Source organism: Phoenix dactylifera, chromosome 14 (genome assembly GCF_051530095.1).
Source record: "Phoenix dactylifera cultivar Ajwa chromosome 14, Ajwa_hap1_PhDact_Kaust_v1.1, whole genome shotgun sequence".
NCBI lineage: Eukaryota > Viridiplantae > Streptophyta > Magnoliopsida > Arecales > Arecaceae > Phoenix > Phoenix dactylifera.
Genome location: NC_143203.1, coordinates 23,706,540 through 23,724,204, shown reverse-complemented (window position 1 = coordinate 23,724,204; position 17,665 = coordinate 23,706,540). Strand labels below are relative to the sequence as shown.

General features: G+C 39.4%; 1 long non-coding RNA gene and 2 pseudogenes across 7 annotated transcripts; 1 reads left to right on the top strand and 2 right to left on the bottom strand.

Moving 5' to 3' along the window:
- Positions 1-2,257, bottom strand: LOC103704990 (F-box protein At4g18380 pseudogene; annotated as a pseudogene). 2 transcript variants are annotated; one of them, XR_015973004.2, is made up of 2 exons: positions 1,888-2,257; positions 1-1,544 (listed from the first exon to the last, which is right to left on the bottom strand). The product of XR_015973004.2 is annotated as an F-box protein At4g18380 pseudogene, transcript variant X1 (transcript). The 2 variants fall into 2 exon arrangements; XR_015973005.2 differs by having other exon boundaries at positions 1-1,325; positions 1,888-2,255.
- Positions 2,258-9,500: 7,243 nt separating this feature from the next.
- Positions 9,501-13,440, top strand: LOC113462588 (uncharacterized). The gene is made up of 2 exons (XR_003385253.4): positions 9,501-11,428; positions 11,787-13,440. It is a non-coding gene; the product is annotated as an uncharacterized LOC113462588 (long non-coding RNA).
- Positions 13,441-13,819: 379 nt separating this feature from the next.
- Positions 13,820-15,549, bottom strand: LOC103704991 (NDR1/HIN1-like protein 13 pseudogene; annotated as a pseudogene). Of its 4 annotated transcripts, none has more exons than XR_015973137.2 (2): positions 15,306-15,549; positions 13,820-14,905 (listed from the first exon to the last, which is right to left on the bottom strand). The product of XR_015973137.2 is annotated as an NDR1/HIN1-like protein 13 pseudogene, transcript variant X1 (transcript). The 4 variants fall into 4 exon arrangements; XR_015973138.2 differs by having other exon boundaries at positions 15,331-15,533; XR_015973139.2 differs by lacking the exon at positions 15,306-15,549 and adding an exon at positions 14,999-15,283.
- Positions 15,550-17,665: the final 2,116 nt, after the last annotated feature.

Sequence of the window (17,665 nt, the reverse complement as noted above, 5' to 3'; positions counted from 1 at the left end):
TTACAGAGATAAAACTCCATTCATATATCGTGACATAAATATAACTAGCCGATATTACTGTACAGATACAAGAAGAAATGAACACAAACAACAGATAACTACTGCAATCAACCAAGCAGAGATGGAAGCTTTCACCTTTAATAGAAAGCGAAGGCCCTCTCAGTTCCAGAAAAGCACAAAAACCGAACCATGGTAAGCAGCAAAAAGAGAGAGAAGCCACTGATCTAGAAACCATTCATCTCCAAAAGGTAAGTACGGCGCTTCAGCAATGCCTTCGCAGCAGCCTTGAATGGCCCATCAAATGCTCCACAACCAAAGGCATCAGTCTCCTTTCTACTGCTATTGCTACCACAGCTTCCCTCGGAAGTGGGCTTGATTGCAACCAATGTGGCTCCTTGCAATCCCATTCCACCAGGAAGCTCCAGGTACGGAGCATATCTCAACTTCATGCTGGACGCCGGGACCTGTGTCCTATTTGAGGATGCTGAGGCTGCCAGTGACTTCTCTCTGAACTCCTTCAGCTGCTCCACTCCCATACTCAATGTCCCCTGCCCATCAGCATCAGTCAAGACCAAGCTCTTCAGTGTTGGGTGGTCCTTGATAATTGGTCGCAGGAGATGATGTCTGGTTGAAGCAGCGATCAAGGAGTTGATTGTCCAGACCACACGAAGTTTCAGCCCTCCATTTGTGTAGAAAGATTCAGGTATGCTCCCATTGTCATCTAATGCTATTTCCTGCTCGGCAGAAGCAGGCTTTCGGTCTACCCAGGTACCTCCCAAAATCACGCAATTCTGGAGGGTACTCCCAAACTCTGCCCTCCACTTCAAAAGAACCCCTTCTTCTATTCCGACATCTCCAGCAGGGAGTTCAATCCTGAGGTTACGGATGTGGATGAAGTTCTTCAAGACTTGTGCAGGTGAGTGATGAGAGAGCTGCGGGAACAGGGGTTTGTTCCCGCCATTGGTGCTGCGAAGGTGGTGGATCGGTTTGAGAAGGGTGAAGATCATGAGCTTTAGAAAGTGGGAGAAAAGGTTTCGAGGTCTCAGGGAGGATGGGTTTAAGGCATCATCAGAATCACCATCAACAGTGACAACTCGGTCGATCTTAACATAGACATCATGAACTAGAGGAACCAGGGCATTGAATCGCTTTGACACTGCAGAACAGCGGCCCAGTGACCGGACATCAGCAATCTTGTTAAGGATGAGGAGGACAAGAGAGTCTGGTATACGGTCAAACTGATCTTGGTCAAGAGATGGGTCAGCATGGATTCTAGTTTTGTTCTGCATTTTCCCGAAGACTGAATGTCTCTCTTCTCTAATTAGCTGTAAACAAGAAAAAATTATGTTTTTTCCTTCTAGTTATGAAAGTTTGAACTCAAAAACGGACCAATTTTGAGGCTTGGAGTTCCTGAATCATAAACCTAGGAATAAAAACACACTAGCTTTCAGTCTAAGATATGAAATGGTGACTATAGTTAGCTTTTGGGGACTCTGCCGCTGAAAAATGAGAAGCCGCAACACAAACTGAATCATCTGAATAACCTAACGAAAAAGAAACAGTGATGATAAGAACAAATCTTACATCTACAAAGCCCAAAAACACAGTTTAATTCCTGCTAAATTTCAGAATTCCAAGCTTTAAGCAACCAGAAATTGTTTTTTTTCTAGAATAAGAAGAGTAAGGAAAGTGCGGAGATCTGGGATTTGGATCTATGCATTAAATACTCTTGTTAAACTGAAAAACAGAACCCTGAAAGCCAAAACTCTTCCAAAATGACACATTTCAAAATAAATAATACCAAAGACAATCAAAGGAAGGACCTTTTTTCTTATTTTCATCCACGATCCATGACAAGATGAAGCCACTAAGGGAACAGAAAAATACCTAGGGATCTGCTGTTCCAGTTCAAGACTCCAGGACCGCCGGAAAGCCCATTTGGAGTCCGAACCCGACCAGCCGCTTCAAAATCTGACCTTTCTTTGACGCCCCCACCGATCGGAGGACCTTGAGCTCCAATTCAAAAAGGAAAATCCAGGAATTAGGGATTCTGGAGGTACACGATATGATTTTTCCACCTGAATCCCACCAGCTGCGAAGCCAGCAATAGATCGCAGCGCACAGGGAGATCCACCAGGAGAAGGAGACCGAGTCCAGGAGGAGAATTACGGATACTGAGAAGAAACTCTGCGGAAAATTAGTGCTTTGAGATAGTAAGGAGCTCTCTCTCTCTCTCTCTCTCTCTCGACTCTCGAGAAGTAGAGAGCAGCTCTCTGATATACGGTGAGAGAAAAGGCGGAGCCAACGGTGCCGTTAACTAGACGTGATGTCGATGGGGGGAAATTGTGGGAAGGCGCGTAACGGCGTCGGTTTGTAAAAGACGGCGAACCTCGACGTAGTGAGGAAAACGGGAAAAATAAAAAACCGATATTCCCATTTCTGAATTTTGTAATTGTACGTCATAGCGGCATCTGAACCAAAAAAACGTCAATTCCACTTGATTTTAATTGCGGGTGCCGTCGGCGGTAGAGCTTTATAAAAAATTATTTATTATTTAATAATTATATTTTTAAAATACTATGGCACTTTAATATATGTTTAGTAAACAAATAAAGGATACTTTTCTTGAAAGGAAGGAAGTCTGATCTACAGCTATGGTTCTTTATTAGGGCTCCAGCAGATTTTTAGATTTATACAGAAATAAAGTATGCAATTGTTATATTTTACTATAGGTATTTTGATTAAAAAAATAGTTTTTTTTGGAAAACTCTAAAATAAAACTTCTTCCAAAAAATTATTTTTAGCTTTCTGAAAAAGCTAAAACAACTTTCCGAAATTTTTATCAAATATTTTTTTATTTAAAAATATTTTTGGAGGGTAGAAAGTACTTTTTGGTTCTCCAAAAAGCGGGACTTTTTAATTTGTAGAGGAAGAGATGGTTGATGATTAAGAGAACATCGAGTGAAATCACCGGTTCTGGATATATGTCGCGCACGAGGCGAGAGGGCTGCGGGGTGGGTTTTGAGATGCCATGTGAGTCGGTTACATGAATGAATTTTGTTTGAACCAATCCATGATGCTATTGGCAAAAGAAGTATCAAATTGCAAAATTTGTTCGTTATCAAATTACAAAAAAGTGTATATAAGATAGATTGATACTTTGTTTTTCCATAAGTTTCATTATTGGTTTCATGGAGATGTAACAAAGTAAGGGGCATGCTTATGAATTTGAGTTTAAGGCAGCCTATAGAGCCTATGAAAAAAAAAATGAAGAGGCTCTTCTTCATTTTTAACAACAATTTGCACTGTATCTTATTTGCTTCTTTTTAGTTTCTAAATTTAGTCTTTGTATTCTTTCTTTTAAATTTTTTCTTTTAGGCAAGGGAGATGTATTTATAATGCAAGAAATATGTACTCATTAATCTATTGACAAAATCATAAATATCTTATTGGATGGGCTGCAAATGGAAGGGGGAAGATGGTGGAAACCCTTTTTGATTATGTACATGATCCTGTATTTGCATCTCTTTGTGTTCATCTTCGTCTAGTCATTACTTGGCATAGTGTACAAAGAAAGACTATATTTGTCAAAATTAGAAATTTTCAAAATTAACATTAAAAATCATTCATAATAAGATAGCAAGCATGGATCTAACAATGGTGCGATTTAGTAATGACATTATGTTGTACAAAGGTCATGTCCCCCGACAATCATGAGCTATTACAATCTTAAAATTATTTTCTCATTAGATACAATAGTTCTTGTTAGTTGTTCTAGTGAGATGTTGCGGGTTATACTAATGAGAGCAAAACAACAACGTGAATTACACATTTAAATAACTCTATTTTGTTTATATTAATGTCAATTATGTATAAAATAATAAATATATAAATGATCATATTGGAGAGTTGAAAGAAAATAAGATACACAAGAATGCACGAGCTTTAATAATTGAGATCAATTATGAACATAAAAATTAGGTCAACATGCGTCCAAAACAGAATCAACTTATAATAATTTAGTAAACTCTGAAGTGACACCATGTCATCGAATCACTTCACCAAGGAGGAATGCACGATTAGGTGATCCGATATTAACCAAAACTGATTTTAAATCATTTCACTATCTGCGTAACCTTTCTTAAATTTAAAAAACTTGCTTTTAGTAAAGATTCTTGTATGGTTGGTCACCAATTCTGTGCAGTTGATGATAATTTATACATAGTTGTCAAAACAACTTGATGTCTATGTACCGTTTGTTTATTATTTTTCATATACTATGTTCGTGACATATCTAAATAAATAATTTAGATATGTTTTCATGTTTTAATATGCTGGGATTATTCTTGATGCAACTTGAGTTGAAAACCCAATGAATTATTTAACAAAAAAAAATCTTAAACCCATTTGCAGCACAGCTTGCTTGCAACCTTACATGTTGAATCAGTAGATTATTATAGTGAGTAGAGAGACATGTCTAAACTAAGGTCTGTTTATGTCTCGAAATGTCTTTATACCATCATGGAAGTTACTTGGCAGATACTAAGCTTACAATTCCTCACTCACTAACGCTCACAAGGAACGAATCAAACCTGCAACTTAAATAAAGGCTTCCCCAATGACACCAGCTCTCTTTCCCATTGTTGGAAGCATTCTAGTAATAGGTTGTATACTGACAATAAAAATTTCAGAGAGAATAGGTGTATACGCACCTTAAAATAAAAAAAAAGGCTTTCGGGATTGAAATTTGAATTGATTTAATTGAGCTCGATCGAGCCTTTGAATTAGAACGTTGTAAATATACGGGTACCTCTACTCCTCTTGGGTGCCCATATTCATGAGCCCACATTAGGTAAAATATTCTTGGTTACTTCAAGCCAGTGATCTTTTGTAACAACCAAACCCACCGAGTTTTGATCTGAAAGCAAGCAAACATGATAAAGGACATCAAGGAAAGCTTAAAAATAGAACTATGTGTGCGTGTTTGGGGTCCAAATGTCTGACCTTATTAAACTTAATAGAGCTCGCGACAAATATTTATTGCTTCAAAATCCTTGCATACGACTTGCTTTAGCATTATGCATTAAGAATAATTAGAACCTAAGTGAGAACATGACTCCTTAGTTTGACCTGATCTTAATAACGCTCACGGGAGTTTATCTTACATGGATAGGGTGCCCTTAGATTCCAATTATTGGCATTAGAGAATTGCTTCATTCAAATTATTTAATCATCAGCTAGATTCGGAGCACGCCAACATCACGCCGACATGGTTCCAAACTGCTATCTAGATCAACATTAGTCAAGATAGGGTCGGTTTGTTCACACATGCTTTGCCAACTCATTTTTTTTAGGGGTAAATATTGCATGCACTACTTGCATAGCCACGCTGTTGCACGCCACCAATTACCAAGATGCATTAGCATAGCGGAAGTGGTAACTCAAACCGTTCGAAAATTTGAAGTCTTTAAGTAAACTACTTTAAAGTCAAGCTTCTTAAAGCCGGAAGTAGAGCTAATTCTTTCAAACAAGTCCAATCAGTCTAGTGCCCCCTCCCCCCCTTTTCTTAGAATTCAACATTTCTTATATGTTCTGCATTTTGTTCGCCCACTCTTCATTCAGGGTGAGTTTCATTCATCTCGTGCTTGTCTCGGTGCCATTGATAGTGTGCCGACGTGCCGTGCTGGTGCACCCAGTGCATGCTATAATTTTTCTTTTTCTATTCTTAATAAACAAAAATTGCAGCACTAATCAACATCATTCAACCATCTAGCCTATGTATTAGAAACACGCGCATATTTTTACGCCTCTTGTTTTTCTAGTATGATTTTAAGAACCGCATCAATTGTTACTTCTGATTCAAGGAAAAGAGAATGTGGATGACATTCTCCCAAGCAAATATAAATGTCCACTTGAAGATTTCTTTGGCATCCTAGCTTTGTCCAATTGAAGTACTAGCTGATGTATTCATGTCACTTGTATTCATCCCATTATTCAGGGTTTGGCTATGGACCACTAGCACCACCATCCAATATACTCTATTGGACCTGCTAAGTTCCAAGGGCGGGGTCATTTTCCAAATAGCTTTTTCTTTTTGCTGAGCCTTCACATGAGAAGTGCCACCAAACAGAGCTCTCTTTTGAGCAGCAACATATGAGGTCCTGATGCTTTAAAGCATAGGTCCATTCACTGAATAATAGCAATGGTACAGTTGGTGAAACCGTGAAAGGGAATTTATTCATGTTCTTATCAGCTTCCTTACATTCCCAGTGCATCAAGGAGAGCAATTCCTTCTCTTAGAATCATAGTGTCATCCTAACTTTGGATGCTCTGATTACTAGGAAACAAGAATGCGTAACCTAAAAGTTTATATGTTATCATTGTTATCTTGCTTAACAATGCCAGCCTGTTTAGATGCCTAATTAGATACAAATTAGTTATAGCTGGAGATATGGAGGAGAAATGATCTTCTGCATGAGAAGTTTTGATGTTGATGGATCAAAAGAAAATGTAATTTTCATTGTCCCAAAACATTAGTGCGATGCCTTGGAAAAGCAAAACCGATTAGCTTTCCTTTGGGCGTTAAGTTCCTTACCTTCTAAGGATCTTCCATTTATAGGCTTGCCTAAGGCGAAAAAGTCCTTGGGACAAACTCGCCACGTGAAAGCTCGAGTAAAGCAAGGTTCGCAAGACACTGCAATCTGTATAGCCTGAGCTACCGTAGCTACTGTTATACTGTTCTTGCCCTGTGAACTCTTGGCTAATCGGTCTTTCTGGCAAACTTATATTCTAGAGTTGCCGATTCTCCAATGCTATCTTTTGTTTTCTGCGTATGAAAAAACACCTCTTTCGAATGCCTCTGCCCCACCTTCATTCCCAAGTGGTTGATTTTAAAAAGCCTTCTTTCTCGGATCATGGGCTTTCTTATATAATGGAATAGTTAACTTTTTCATCTTTGAGTTTTTATCATCATAATTTGTTTTTACAAAGTAATTTCTATCTGTGGATGGTATTCATGTATCAGTATTTTGGGCATCAGAATAACCTCGGTGCATGGTTGGCTGCATAAAAAATCAATGCCATGTTGCTTCTTGCAGGAAGTAAGGGAAACAATCTGTCCTTGTTCTGATGTTAAATCCTAACTCCTATGTGAATTAAACCAACAATTGTTCAGCCACAAGTCACATTGATCTGTAAAATTTCCTTCCTTTTTTTTCCCCAACTTAACCCCACTTGCAAATGGTTGCACCCTTTAGTGCTATTCTTCCTCCATGAGATTAGAACTTCTTGGTTTCCATGTTAGGGCTCCACTGGCTTGTCAGATTTATAGGTTACATTAGTTAGATGTGTTGTATTAAGATAAAATTAAAGAAAACATCATTCCACCTCATATGACTTGAGTCTTACAAGTTACAACCAACAGATATCCACAACATTACTAAGCCACTTGCTTCAGTATTGTTGCTATTCCAATCTCTTTTTCACCACCTCTCCACCTCATATGACTTCAGTCTTACAAACAATAGATATCCAGAACATCACTAAGCCACTTGGTTCAGTACTGTTGTTATTCCAATCTCTTTTTCAGTAGCTTTCCACCTCATATGATTTGAGTCTTGCAACCAATAGATATCCAAAACATCACTAAGCCACTTGGTTCAGTACTGTTGTTATTCCATTCTCTTTTTCACCACCTTTCCACCATCATCTTCCATTCTCATGCTCTTCGTTGTCCCTTTTTTCTGGGCACGCCAACAAGAAATCTAGTAGTTAAACCAATGAGTCCATCTGTACTTGGTGTATCAGACTTTAACATTCAAATTATTCTAAGGTTTTGATTGCACTTATCAACTTTTTCACTGCTCAAAAATCAAACAAAGACCTGAGTTCTCTTTCCGCCATAACTCCGTGACTCTCAGCATGTGAGCGTGTTCCTTGCAGTACCCATCATCCCTGGTTCTCCAATTCATAAGGAAAGCAGGCAGGGTTTGTTAGGAGAAATGAACCTATCCGTTAAGCTAGCATTGGGCTAAGAACTTGTGGAGCTTCTCACCAAAACCAATTATACCAAGCTCATCAAGTCTGTTTCCAATGCAAATTACCACAATAATCTTCTAAAAAATGCGATCATTAGTAATACACTGTAGCAACTAAAAATGCCATTTGGTATCGAAAAAGCATATCACGCATGGTTATCCTTATTTGTTTGTGCATTTTGCTATTTTTCTAAATTTCAGACAAACACTCTTTGCATGTCGGGTTTTGTTGGATTTCAGTGTTGGTCTTGCCAATTTCTGGATCTTCGCATGCCGGGTAGGGTTAGATCTTTTTTCAGGTTAGGTCTGGATCAACTCTATGTTTAAGGGTCTAACCTCTCTTATTAAACTTATTTTAGTTTGGACCAATTTTACAAGGTAATGCTTAATCTAGTTGAGTTCGGGTCTTAATTTGGGTTGGCTTGACAATAGCATCTAATTCAGCCTACAAGCAGCTAATGGGTGGATAGACCAAGATAATTGGAAAGCCTTTTAGGCTCTAAATCTGTTGTTAATTTCTTAAATCGAGCATGTGCCTAGTTTCAGTTTAGGCTACATATTTGAGCCAAAATTTAATGATAATAAACTAATAATTGTCGGCTCCATGGATCTTTGGTGGATGTTGATCACCAATTTTTTTCCTTTTTTTCCTTTTCACTTTTCAAAGTATAGTAACTTAGTCGACATCTAGATAATTATACAAATCATACATCTAAATTGATAAGAATCACCAATTTGGTTGAAAGGAGCCATCCTAGATTAGGCATTGATCATAAGATGCAAACTTGGAGAGCCACATGGTTGATTGACTTCTTGCATGCTGCAACTTAGTCTCAAAAGGGGCCTCCATTATAAATTGCAAGTTGCAAAGGAGGGGATCAAATGTTTTCGTCGTAAATTTGGATCCTCCTACCCGGCCTAAAATCATCGTCAACATCGTCATCTTCTTCTTTTTCCTAAGTTTCATTGCTCCTAGTCATGCAAACCTCTACCAAGGCCTCCAATGCCAGCCGCCATGAGAATTCGGACTTATGAGTAGGTTGGAGAAACGTGATGCTTCATGGCCACTTTTGAATCATTTCCACTTTCTAGGTCATCACCTTTAGGCTCACCTTGACCCATGAAGAATAAGACAATGCCTCCTCAAAAATCCATGAGGCGAAGTAGTGGACTATGACGCGGGGAGACCTCCAAGTCTTGTCCTAAGGTAATTGATTTTTATATGAAAAAAATACAGAACCTTTTTTTTTTTTTTAGAAAAGGAAAAACAAAGCTCTATCAAATTTACTCAAAAGAAAGAGAGAGAATACATAACCTTGAAGGGGAAAAAAAAAAAAACTCTACCAAATTTATTCAAAAGAAAGAGAAAGAATTACAGAGGGCATGAAAGAAAAAATTAGATGGAGTCGAAGAAAGCAATACATAAACTTTAGAACATTAGAAGGATCATGAAAAAAATACATAATTCAAAGTCGTAGCCCATCGGTCCGGCATAGGTGAGACTAGTAGGGCGACACACTTAAACTTAGGTCTGAATTTTACAAAACTAAATTCTAGATGGGTCAAAGATCATATCAATCCATTAAACTTTATACAAATCCAAACCTAGACCTAACTCAACCCTGTCCAGCCACAAAATTAGCCAGACCCGGGCCCAAGCCCAAGCTCCAGACCAATTTTAAGTAGGTCCTATTAACTCCAAGGGCCAAAATATAAATATCCATGTGAGTTCGGAGGTTAAGATACTGAGCCGCAACCCACGGCCCACAGAATATAGTGCATTAGCTATTACCGGAACCCTAACCCTAGGAGAGGAAAGAGTCGGCGCCGCTCGGAGTCGAATCCCACCTTATTCTTTTGGAAGCAAAACAGCAGAACTCACTCAGACGCGTTTCCGGCGGCAGCTTTCCGGCATCATCACATGGTGGGCTCCTTTACCTTCTCTAGTCTCTTTGATGGATTGGTATAAGATAGGATGCGGGGAAAGGACTGTTAATATTGACCTCAGGGTGGTTGGATTTCATTACAAAGGATAAAATTAAAGAGAGTTGGTAGTTGATTGGACTGGCAGTTGTTGGTAGTTGTTGGATTGGAATGGGAGGTTTTGGAAATAAAGGAGTTGGTAAATAATGAATTTGATATAAACCAGATTCAATGAGGCTGATAAGCATCTCTCGTGCTGCATCACCATCAATATCCATGTGAACAGCAATGTAGATTTCTTCAAGCTCATTTTGCTTCTTCAAGATAAGCTCTTTCATTTTTTCGCTAGTTTTTAGAATGTTCTGTCTCTCTCAGATAGTTTATGATGATGATAATTGATCAAATATCTTTATTTGTCTTGGAGCCATTTTCCCCATTGATTTGGTTACTTATGTGTGATAAGTTTGATATAATATAATGATCGTCATTAGTGGGATGAGCTCGAATATTTGAAGTTGAAGATTATCAAATTTAAAACAGTGTTTTACATATTATGTTGATTGCCCTTGATGCTAGAATCTTCGATTTTGTATATTTTCTTGGAAAAATAATTTTGACAGTTTAGTCAGTGCGGAGGAAATCTATCAAACAACAAATAAGTGAAACACAGCAACAAACAGATGTTAAGAGAAACTTGAACAAATGGAGAGCTTATATATGAAATGATGAAGTTTGCAATGTTGGCATACTTTTAGTATCAGCAAATCCTGTGTTGATGCCTTTAGAATAAATCTCAGAAAACATCAGAAATCTCAAAGATCTTCATATATATCCGGATTGTGGATTATTTTCAAGGGTTGAGCAGGAAAGCTTGTTTTCTGTTGACACAAGTCCAGCCCTAAGAATTTGAGAGTTGTAATAGTCCAAACAAGAGAACATGATGGAGAAGTAGTATACTTGAAAGGAAATTGGAACAGAGCCAAATGGTTTTGAGATTTTGAATAGAAGACTGGACATTTTGAAGAGTCTGGGATTATTCATGAACCTTAAAGGTTGTATGTTTGACCTTCTCAGCAGTTCCTATGCACTGTTTTGCACCTTTGCAGAATCCTATACTTTCTTGGAAGCTGCAGATAGAACACTAAACAGGCTTGCATCTTTTACAACGGCATGTTGAGAGTAGGTGAATCAGGAAATGACAGGGGAACCATGCACTTCTTGCCAAGTTGGATGGCTACTAACCTTCAGGGTTGCCATTATCGTGTGTGGTGTTGTAGAGAAGACAACCTTAACATGAAGCTTAAATGGGCTGAGTTAATTCCATAATCTGCTCTCTGTTTGGCTTTTTCAGAAGCTGAATCTGATTGAGTGTACCAGCTGCTGCTGCTAGTGAGATCGTTGCCTTCTCTGTCTGGTTGCATGGATTTTCTTTTGTATCTTTGGTGACATGTTGGAGATGTGAACTGAATGTAAGTTATTTTTTGATCATTTGTTTGATGACTTTTGTGATCTCTGCTAATATTTTTTTTGGGAAACATTTTATAATACCTACAATGTGTTGTAGATGGTGCCAATTCAGCTTTATGAACAATTTTTCATTATGGTATCAATATTTGAGTCAGTTTGGATGCCATTCTCTATTTTTTTCTTAGTTCAAACTATTTTCTTTGCTAGTAACGCAGAAACATCTGCATCATTCCATGCTACTCTACAGATTTGCATCCACATTTTGCTCTTGCATGCTCTTATTACAGTAAAGCTGGAGACTTGTCCTGTGTATTGTTCATTTGAAACCTTTTATTAATTGATGCTCTCAACATTAACCAGACCACAATTTTGCTGATATATCTGGGCATCGCTCAGAGCTCGGAGCTGCTTCTCATCTGGCAAAGCGAGCTGGGATGGACGCTCTCGATGCCATTCCTTGTCAGGAATCTGCCCCTACAAGGAGATCAATTGAAAGAGATGGGATCTCTTCTTCAATTCCCCTCCAAGGGCCCTGGGGAGGGCAGCAAAAAAATGAACCACCTTATGACAACTGTTGCATTGGTAAAAATAGACGTTCATTAGGCCCAGAGCATGAATGGGAGCTTCTATTAGTCTTTGGAGTCTAACCATGCATGGCTCAACTCCAAGACTTTGGTGCTAACTTAGCACAAATACTAGATTTAGATTTGTCTGGAAGGGGTTTTTATTATTTTAAAAAGAGCCTAGAAGATCTTACATTAGGAGGTTAATAAATACCACCATGAATAAAAAGTTTTAGGAAATCTAAGTTGTATTTAGCAATACTTTATCATGAAATGACATCTAATACGCTAATGATAGGGGAAAGTGTCTCCTGGATTAGACGGATTCGGACTTGATCTTTTGAACCCATGAACACAAGTCATTGATCAAGCCATCAAATGCAAACCATGTTACATATATGGTGATTGAATTCAACCAGGCACAATTTTGACAATCAGAGACATTTTTAGCTAAAGCCATGACACTATCAAGCATTCTTTCAAATTTGTCAGAAAATTACCCTAGAATTATCTAACAAACCCTTCCAAAAAAGCTATACAATAGAAGGACCCTGCCAAAAAAAAAAGAGAGAATGGCAGAACCTATCTTTCTTCTGAAAAATATTATAAATAAGATAATAGGAGAAGGGAGGTGTTTAGCAACTGCTTTTTTTTTTTTTGGTTTTTTTGCCAGGTTCTGGATTACCGGGTGTTTGACACCAACAGTTCTGATTGCTGGTATTGTCACCGTGATTCTCCAAAAAAAGAAGAAGAAAAGAAACAGTATTAAATGATTATATGCATCATTGTTTGCAGAATAAAAGTATTGCTTTCTGGATTTATATGAACATTTGCATCAAGAAAGAACTGCTTTTCCTGCCATATTACTGCATTCACTGGCGGAGCCAAGGTTGGGGTAAGGGGGGCAAAATAATGAAATCTATTTTAGTATCCGAATGTATCACCCAACATGGCCCTTCAAAAATATTATAGTAGCTGCTATACATATAATGACTGTAATACTTCACCAAGAGCATAACGTATAGGTGATAGTTTAGATCTCAACTCGTGTGTAATTTCTCTTCCTGAATGACATGGTTTCATTTCCTGATGGACGATAGTATTATCGAACTTGCTTAACTACTCATCTTACGATCTGAAAGACTGACAGATATCCCATTTCCTGATGATTTGGCTAATGAATGCAGGATGCAAGACAAATCAGCTTTCAACACGGTTCTATGAATCAAATCACTTTAAACACTGTTCTGTAATATGCTCAAACTAAAATCTTAGATGCACAAGTTTCCTTCTTGCTTCTTCTTCTTTCTTTTATTTCTTATGTTACATATTTTGAAGAATCTAAAGCATCTAATAAGCAAGCTAGTTCACAAAACAATCTAAACAGGTATTCTATCTATTGGTTTTACAATATTTCATCTACAGTCCAAGAGAAAAAAAAAAAATCAAAATCTTAACATTCTTTCAAGGTCTTCTTTGTAGATGAAAACCTGAGAGGAGAATCATTGCTATCAGTAGAACCAGACTTGAGATTCGACCGTTGAAGCACTAACTCGCACATCTTATTATAAGGCTTTCTATGGCTCGTCTCTCTGAGCTACACTTGCTTAACCTTTTTTTTCTCTAGAGCTAATTAAATGAGGTAAGAGAAAAACCATGGTATACCATATTGGCTCGAATCGAATATTCTATACTATACCGATTCAATACCTGTATCCAGTATGAATAGAGTACCGATACTTGATACAAAATTACTATAGGACCATCTCTTAGGCGTGACTGATGCTATGCATGGAAAAGGACAGCTATATTTGAGGTTGGCACCACATATGAAAAGCATTCAATCTTATCCTGCGTATCTTATGCAATCTGGCGAAGATATTCCAATTGCAAGATCTGAACCATATTATTCTAAATGGCTAAACAAGGTCAAGTGTGAACAGATCAGCTTATTTACTTGAATTCAATCATCCGAAAAATCCTAATCATACCATCAGTATATCCCAAACACCACCTGTACATCCACCATCAATGGAAGTTAGAAAGGGTCCACCTTAACGCTGCACGACTTCGATATGATCCTCGAATCCGCCGTCAACTTGTTTACCGTCACGTCGCACCGTACCTTAACGGTGATCGTCCACGTCGTGACGGCGCCAAACTTAAGCCTAACCGGGACTTGAATGTTAATCTCCAGCGGCACCTTCCCATGGCTCTGCGCCGTTACCAAGGCGGCGTGGGTGGCGGCGGCTAAACGGATCCCTGATCCCGTCAACGCCGTTTGAAAGACCGTCGCATTCCGTTCCCCCTGGTAGAACGTGGGCCAGACGCCGTGACAGAGGTTGACGCCGTCGTAGCTGACGGCGATGGAGCTGCCGGAGCGGTAGTAGATGCCGATCTTTTTGTTGGCGTTGTCGGCGCGGACGGTGGCGTCGAACTCCGGTGACAGGGCGGCGAGGTCGGCGGCGAGGTTGGCGGCGGTGGAGGAGAGGTTGAAGCCCTTGACGGAGAGGCCGTCGACGGAGTAATTTGGGATCTTTGGCTGGAAGACAAAGTACAGTATCACCGCGGCCGCGGCGAGGGCGACGAGAAAGAAGAGGAGGAGAGCGGCGGTCCAGGCGAAGCAGCAGCAGCAGCAGCCATGGCGGCGGCGGTGGGTACGGAGGGTGTAGGTCTGGATGCGGCGGGCGTTCTCGGGCGGGGGGACGCGGTAGATCTGGTCCTTGGGGATCTGGATCACGTAGGTCCCCGGCGGTGGCTTGAGCTTCTCAATATTCTTCTGGGCGAGGGGGTTCTCCGGCCGCGATATCGCCGCCGGTTCGGCAGGGGCCGCCATCTTCTCCTCGGCGGTGGTCGATTCAGCGGGGTGGACGCGGTCGTCCATAGTCGCCGGAATCTAAAGCCTTGTAGAAGGATCTGCACAAGAAAAAGATCAAATCTACGATCTTTTAGTTACGTTGCAAGAGACTGGCCACTGATTCAATCCAAAAAACAAAGAAAAAACCAAACTTTAACTAGTTGTTTGAGCACCAAACTCGGAAGCAGGGTTTTCCGAGTGAGAAACCGGAAAAGGAGGGCCATTTTATAAGAGAAAACGAGGAAGAAACGGAGAACAAATAAGGAAACTTGGAACAGTTTAAGCGGATTTAACGGAGAGCGATGACAAATTACTACAAAAGAGATTACAATGGCTTTCCATAAATGGAAGAAGGGGAGAAAAGCTCGGGATTTCGAATTTTCGATCAACCAAACCTTCAATCAAAACGAAGTAAAATAAAAAAAAAGAAAGAAGAAACCAAGAAATCCTATTAGTAACCTTGTAAAGAGAGCGAAAAGAGCACCTCCTCCTCCTATATCCTTCTCTTCCCTCTCTTATAAAACTCCGAACTCCAGAAGAAAACTAGGTGAAGGGATGCGTTCGGCTGGGTCACAACGGTCGGGAGATCTAAAAAAGAGGTGGTTTGAGAGAGAAGAAAGGGAAGACGCCTCGAAGCCTTCCAATTCTAATATAGTAAAGTGGCGCCTCGACCAAAGGCTCAAACAAACAAAGTAATCCTTAATTATTAAGACTTCTTCCATTAATTTCTCTATTTTATAGATCTGGTGTACATTCTTTTATTGGTATTTAACTCAAGGAGGACCACGGCAAAAACCCCAAGAATACTTTATTTATTTATTAAAAAATTTGAATAAAAAAATAAAAGGGTCACATATTGAGATTATAGCCGTTATTCTCGGAAGAAATAAATGAGTTCAGGAGCTACGAATAGAAAATAAATATATAAATAATTAAGGTTGGAAATTTTTTTATTAGATTGCGCGTATGGATTTGGTGAGAATGTCCGGCTTTTTCGAAACTGCCGAGACACGAGAGATTTTTTCCATCCGGATTTATCGCATAGGAATTCTATGCATGTGACTGACGGGCCCACCATATCTTGAGTTGGTGTACCATGAACGACCCAAGATGACACAAATTTGTTAGAAAAACAATAAAATAATAACTCTATCTATTTTTAAATAAAATATTTCTGATAATATATTTGATGATATCTTTTTTTTTTTAGCCAAAATAGAAATATATCAGACCATGGATCTCTCGTGAGAGCCAGCTGTAAACGAGAGATTGCGGGGCCCACGCGGGTCGCGGTTGGGCACTAACCGCGAAGGCACGCTATCGGGCTACGGGTAGCCCGCGGTTACGTGGCTTCTCCGCGTGGGCCCACACGTGTTTCTTTCCCAAACGCACCCACTTTTGGAAACACCCAAACGATACCCTCTAATTGAATGATGGACCGCGTGTGCTTTAGATTTCGCGTGTCTGCCGGGCCTTATTAGTGTGTGGGGTTCCCACACCGAAACGCGGTGCGGAGAGGACTCGATGTGTTTGTCTGCGTGTACAGTGGGATCCAGCTGTCAGGGATTGGCTGGATGCTGTCTTCATGGGAATCCAATGTTCCTTGAGCCGCCAGATGGGAGAAATTGTGCCTCGAGGAGATTCTTCCACGAGATGGTCTTTTTCTAATTCGGAAGATATGCAGATAGGTTCTAAATTTATCATCCTTTCCCATAGATCATATATTTCATGAGACGAACAAAGTAGTTGATTGGATTGCCTCATTTGCTGCTTGGCATGGTGAAAAGATCAATTGGACATCTGATATATCCTCTCCTTTGTACTGTTTACTTTTTTTCTGATTTATCAGGTTGTACCCACGATCAATATGAAAAATGCCGCTTTTACCTAAAAAAAAAAAAAATCCCACACAAGGTGGTGCACCATGCACGGATAATTACAGCCATTCGATCCTATAATAATGTATTAAGATAAGCACTAAGCTTTGAAAAAAAAAAAGAAAGATTGTGATTGGCAGCCCGGCATGCGGTACACGAAGAATAGGATATAATTTCCAAGCCAAACGGGCACAAAAATACGCCATGTGTTGCTTGTTTCTATAACAATGTATCAAGATAAGCACTTAATCAATGAGGTTAATCAATAAGGTCTACAGAAACAACTAAACGTTCATGATTAGTGGTGTGCACGATTATGGTGCATACAGTGTAGGATATAATATGGTTTCGGGTCTGATTTCAACTAAGCCGGCCTAGAAAAGCCCAAAGCCTAGTAATTAGTCTCCACAATCCACATAGCAATGATCCGCACCTAGAAAGGCTTGAGGAACAGATGAAGGGGAACTGAAGGGGGGCAAAGCTGGTTATCAGTGGACCAATGTGCGCTCATAATCACAACATATCTAATAGCTACGACTTCTATATTCTTTAACAGAATAACTAATATTTTCTGAGCCCTTAGCGGATCAGAATCTTGAATTGTGTTCCAATAAACTAACTTTTCAACAAGCAGCAACTAGAACATAATGAAGTGTTCCTTCATCTTTAGAGATTTATGGACCATTCATTCTCAAGTACAAATTCTAAGACATTCATGAAGAACTGCCGATGAATTTGGGAGCATCCAAAGATTTTCTCAAGTTGATTTTCTCTGTTCGTTTCTGAATCCTAATTTGCTTGGCCACATCTAGTATGTAGATCAAAATTTCCTGCTGAGGGCTCTTTATGCATATAGATTCATCACTTTGTGCTGTTTAGGGCCGGTTTTGTTGATTAAGAATGTGGTTTCCCATCGAACCAGGTTGAAGATAAGTACATCCA